The 6381-nt window shown below is 42.4% G+C and overlaps 1 pseudogene; it reads right to left on the bottom strand.

Moving 5' to 3' along the window:
* LOC118330282 overlaps positions 1–6381 on the bottom strand; it is a 30054-nt pseudogene that overhangs the window by 9986 nt on the left and 13687 nt on the right.

Here is a 6381-nt window from a genome sequence, read left to right as displayed (position 1 = left end):
GTTCAATGGACTTTGCCATCACTGAGTGAATGTGTGTGAAAGGGCGAGTGTGGCACGTAGTGTAAAAGCGCTTTGAGTGGTTGGAAGACTAGAAAGATGCTATACTCTATATGTATCTATATGTGAAGCCATGTGTGTATTTAAGGCAGCACACAAAGAGAATAACTGAAATGAATGAATGAATGAATGATGCAGTGTAGAATGTAATTAATATAGCCCAACCAACATGTTGAGGCTGACACCAATACTGAAATTAGAGACACATCTTTTGAAAAATATATCTAACTATTAATTCGTTTTGATGGACAAACTTTGAGACACTGTTTCTAAATGAACTCAAACATATCTTTGGAATTTCTGTACTGCCGTTTGTTTTTCTGATACTAATATTAATCATATCATATAATTGCAACTTCACGTAACCAACGTATCACCTTGAACTTAGCCTTCGACAGAGGTGGGGATATTATACCAAATTTCAATGTTGCGCCATGAAACAGCAGGGTGTAACTTGAGTATACATGGTCAAATCTGGCCCAAACTTCAAATTTTTTAAGAGTCTAAGACTAGAGACTGATTTGGCTACTCTGTAATCTTATTGTCTTCATGAGATTGGAGAGGCCTGCATATGGGGGGCTCACAATTGATCTGTGGCTGTCTGTGATGGGGTTCAGTATCTTGCTCAAGGATACTTGAGGAGCTGGGGATCGAACTGCCAACCTTCTGATTGGTGGACAACCTCTACCTCCTGAGCCCCGTTTTGATTACCCCTTTTACTTCTACAAGGATACTTTGTTTTAACAAAGTATCAAAGTACTTTTACTTGAGTACAGTTTGTGGTTACTCTGCCGACTGCGGAAAGCAACTTCTCTCCTTTCTCACACACGTTCCATCCTCACCTTCAATGTAACCTGCAGCAGCCTCAGCTCTTGTTCCAGCAGTTGTAACTCAGGGAACTGTCCCCTATAATCATCCAGAGAGGAAACTACAGCTCCCAGGGCGTCTTCCAGCCCACTGTCCACTGGCCCATCACTGTCTCTGGACAGACAATCTGCTCCTGCATCCGTCATCTCCTCCTCCACTGACACCCGCCGGGCCACATAGGTCTCATCCCCGCTCTCTGAAGGAATGTGTGGGGGTGTGTTTGTTTGTGACAGAGAGCTAGGGTCCTCTCCTGCAGTCCTAGGAGAGAAGGATGTGAGGACGGAGCTGGATGTATCCTGCTTCTTCCCGTTTTGATGTCGATCTGTGACCTCATCAGTGGTTGTGTCTTCGATGACACCGAGCCTCTTCAGTGACAGGTCAGCAGGGCTGGGTGGATCAGGAGTTCTGCTGGGCAGCTCCATTTCAATGTCATTGATGGAGACCCCAGAGACCAAAGACGTGACCTCCCCTGATTCAACGGCTGACCTGTCCGTCAACAGAGTGCCATCAGCACTGCTTTCACTAATGTGACTCAGAGAGCGCAAGTAGCTACGCGAGGAGTGGCTATTGGTCACCACCTCATCCACTGTCACTATGGATGACTGTCTCCCTGCGTCCTCTTCCTCACTGTCAGGTTTTGTCATCACGGTAACTGCCCCCTTCGCCTCTTCACTGTAAATCATTTCATATATGAGTTAATGTAATTGTAGATGGAGCACACCATATACCAAGCTTGCAATGGGTGTTGTATGTGGTTAATGTTGTGAAAGGGTCTATTTTGACCAGAACCATGATATTTACCTAACCCATACCAAGTACTTTTAAACCCAAACAAGTACTTTTGTTGTTAATATACTACGTATAAATGATTACGCCCAAATGTAACAAGTAATCAGTCAACAAATATGATTTAGAAAAATGTATGAGAATGCCAAAAATCAAAGTGAAATCAAACACTACCTGTTGCTCTCTGCTTGGTGTTTGGATATGTTGGGAACCTCACTGACGGTACTGACTTTGTGGGTAGAGTTTGGAGTTGAGGTGGAAGAGTCTCTGAGGCAAAATGAGATGTCAGTCTGTGAAGAGGAACTTCCTGTCACAGCTGGCTGGATCTCTGGTGTCACCACCACCGCCTAGACAGCAAGAGAGACATGGACACACTGAATCACAAGGAGACACTAACCCAGCACACTAACATAGTAATTCACGTTTAGGCTAATTTTTGCCAAACACCACTACAATGAAAAACATTCAGTCACAGTCAATGAAAGGCATTGTTAGCTTACTATTAGCATGCAGAAAATAGGTCAGTTTTGCCAAACGTAATATTTAGGGCTGCCCCTAAACATCAATTATTCAAATCACCATTAGAGGAGCCTGCATGTTGTCATGCAAACTGCAAACTTAATTGCAATGGAAATAAGGAAGGTGATGGAAAAGGGCAGAGCTGTTTCTGTTGAACTAGTTGAAGTGAGTTCTCTACAATTAATTCACATTCTATATATGTATGTCTGTACAGTGTCTTGTAATGTAATCTGTAGAATAATAAAATGTAACATCATGCACATGATAAGGTATGGACTGGTAGCTGGAGAAGTGCCAGTTTCACCTCCTGTGCACTGCCAAGGTGCCCTTGAGCAAGGCAACCTAACCCTGAAACCTGCTCTTCTTCTTCTTCTTCTTCTTCTTCCTCCTTATTTGTCTGTTTGAGTCTTTGGGACCACCTTGTTTTTTCAGTCTCTGCAACTGACCAATTTTCATTCTTACCCTTTATTCCGTGCCGGATGAATTGTGTGAAATCTTCGGCAAAAATCCTATTTTTCTAGTATTATCCTAGTTTTTGGGGTGCTGACGTTTAAAATCACAGACAACCTCTGTAGTCTCATTTAGCTAATTGTTAGCAACTGCCCTTTTAATGGCACGTACAATTCACAGGTGAGAACAAAACGTACAAATCTCTTAAGTTTGTGTTAACCACAGACCTTATTTCAGGTATATAACCAAAAACACATAAAAAAAACCCACTGACTCATTCTATTCTCTTCATTCACTGTATATGAGCCTGCTGGAGGGCATATGCCTGAGAGTGGCGTGCTGCAGATGAATGCACAGAGCTACTAGTAATGTATGATAACCCTCATACCTTTGCCAGGACTCTCAATTCTATCTAAGTCCCTGTGTAACAAGCCAACAACCTCCATCATTTCAATGGCTCATCTAGTTTAGGACAAACATGGTACGGTTTTGGTCACAGTACCACAAAGAATGCAGGACTTGTATGCAGCCTGAAAGGAAGTGCTCCATAGAGGCCTACTGAACTTAAGTCCACAGATTGTGAACCATGACTGTTTGCGCGTATGAACAGGAAGTGGTTGAAGCTTGATGACATCTCATTTCCATCCACAAGTTCAAGCTGGAAAAATAGTTATATTTCCAGTGTCCCTCCCTCTGTTGATCTAGCTCATAAACCAGTCCTTAACAAAGATACTGATACAATGATAAACAGAGAAGAGGGCTGGATAGAACCATAATGTTGTAATCCTAACAGCACAAGACTGCAGATCATAGATAACATATAGTGTCTGCTGTGTGTTACCTTCTGATGTGTGGAGTTGCGTAGCCCTCCTACCGACAGCTGAGGACTGGAGGAGTCATCAGAGGATTCAGATGAATTAGACCACGCTGTTCCATTTTCCAACTCTTCATGGCGGCGGAGCATGTTCTGAAAGAGAATAAGCACTGTTTAAATAGCTGGACTGATGAAAAAGGAGATGGATATGGACCAATACGTATATGTTTGATTAAGTAGAGGTGGACACAATCTGATGCCCAATGTAATTATCACAATAGTGTCTTCCAGATGGTAGAAGGTTGTTTGAGGGGACTAGTCATTGTTGAGGGGGATAGACTGGAACCAACTTCTGTTCATCCATCCGCTTAGTGTCTCAGTCTGTAGCACAGGTTCCAGATATGGCTGGTAAGCACAATGGCATCAAAACCGGTATCATCACTGTAACAATAAAACAGTTCTAGCATAGAGCTCCCCTTAAACGCATGAATTCTGTTTGTGTACTAATTAAACAAATGTGATACCTTTTATTTAGTAGACTCACAAGACTTCCCCTCAGCTTTTGTTAGCTAAAACTGGACGGAAACATTCTGAGTGTCGAGAGTTTAAAAAAAAACCTGTATTGCAGAACACTGTTGTACCATATAACGTTGCTCGGGAAATCAAAACAAAATTTTCAGTTTCTTTGTCACAAACCAGTTAACACACAGCAAGCCAGGTCCCCGGGGGTTCAGGGGTAGTTACCCACTTTCTCTGGATAATAATCCAGCCTTGCATAGAGCCTCACCAGCACAGATGGTTCTGGTATGGACTGTATAGGAGAGATGGTTTACCTATTCCATTATGTTTTTCATTATTAAATATCCTGGATTTTACTTGACAAAATTAGAAAACTGAAAGGGGTCACCTCCACTTCCAACAGACTGACAGCCAGCAGGCTAATACAGGCCAACAGAGTTTTGTAGCTAGGCAAATTCCTTGTACGTGAAAATTTACTTTAAACCTCATTCTGATTCTGATTAGTGATTCACATACCAGGCCAACTAGCTGCTTCACACAGTTCCCACACTTTGCCCTTCTTGATCATTTTCACTGTGTCTCTGGATTATTCCTCTTTGTTGAGCAGTCACATGTCACAAGCTGTCAACAACCATCTTTAATGGCAATCTGTTGATTGGGTTCAACTGGACCACAGCGACAGAGTCAGGGTTCTTCAGATGAAACAATTTGGCAAGCTCAAATACACAGCCCTTAATTATCCTCAGTTGATAGAACAAGCAGTGTTCAACTCTGCTTTGTTCTCTACTATTCTGCTTCAATGAGCACATTAGTAGAGTACTGAGCATATGGCAGAAGAACAACCATCTGAAAACTGATATGTCAACAGTGATCATTTATGCGAACAAAGTGGACTCCAAAATGTATATCAATTTTAAGTTTCACAAAAAGCATGTTGTCCTAAACTGCAATTGCCCCTACTTAAGTCCCACCCCTTTTTATTTTACATGAGCCTAGTATATAGCGTATCTTTTTTTTTATTTCTTTATTGAACAAATGTAGGTTATAAACCCAAGAAAGGAACAGTATACATACCTAGTACATAGCACAGCTAAGTATATGGCCAGTTACCCTACAGGCTAGTACAGTCATATGTTTGCAGGAGATTTATAGTTCCTACCCTCAGATGCAAGCCGATAATCAGTGCACAAACAGAGACTACTGACTACTGAGACTACTGTTCTAGGTTCCTAATGTTCTACACTACCATTACTGTCACTGTACAACAGTGGGCTCTGTGTTCCCACATTCTCCGGGGTTTTACTCCATCATGACTTACTGCAGTGGGCTGTCTTGTTGGCGAGTTGTCACTACAGGAGCAGCTGTGGCTAAGTGTGTCTCTGAAGATGTCCAACAGCGGCCAGTGCTGCCGCCTGGTCAGAGTCCGAGGCAGAGACTGAACGTCAAGAGTGGCAGCAGGTGGAGAAAAAGGCAACGCAGCAGTTAGGGACCAGTCGCTGTTGGCTAGCAGAGGTGTGGACTCGAATCACACCACTTGGACTCGAGTCAGAAATCTGATGAGTTTAGACTCGACTTGACCAATGACTTGTGAATTCACTTGGACTTGAGTCTTTTAATGGAGCTATTATTGTAGCAAAACTATTTACAAATGTGTGTGGAACGTTGTGTAACTATCTCAATCTGTGTGTGTGTAATCAGATCTGTGAATGTGTAAAATAATCTGTAAATATATACTGAGATTTGTGAATGTGTACAGGAATCTGCAAATGTATGTTTAGAATTTGTGTGTGCATAATCAGATTTGTAAATGTGTAAAAAATCTATAAATATGTATTCAGATTTGCAAGTGTAAGGATATTTGTACACGTGTGGACAAATCTGTAAATGTGTGGACAAATCATCGGTTACAACTCAGGCGGGACTCTCAGTCTTTTTACACGTGACTTTTGCTACTGTGCCTCAGTAGCCACAACCACTTCTGTCTGACGAAGGCCCTGAGGTCATAAGTAACGAACAGTAGTTTCAGCTCCGGTGGGCCAGGAGCCAAACCCGGCAAGAAAACCAACTCGGCTTCCCTGTCGTCAGACTGGTCTCCATCAGTCCCAGGTCGGCGGCATTCACACTGAGCTCAGCTAGCTCCAGTACCCAGCTAATGCTATCTGTCCACCAGTAAACTAATCACAGAGAGATGAGCGAGCAGAGAGGAGCCTTCTCTCATCTCATCTCTCCGGCTCGGAGGGAAAACCAGATAATAATTTCTCCATGAAATATCATCCACTTTCACCAAAATCAGTGAATAAAGTTTAAAGTTGTGTGTTTGTACCATTGACAGTAACTATAATGTAAGTACCGTATTTTCCGGACTATAA

The sequence above is a fragment of the Morone saxatilis genome, unplaced genomic scaffold (assembly GCF_004916995.1).
Source record: "Morone saxatilis isolate NCDOM2014 unplaced genomic scaffold, NCSU_SB_2.0 Contig2, whole genome shotgun sequence".
NCBI lineage: Eukaryota > Metazoa > Chordata > Actinopteri > Moronidae > Morone > Morone saxatilis.
The sequence above is the reverse complement of the archived record's forward strand: the minus strand, read 5'-3'. Positions and strand labels throughout refer to the sequence as shown.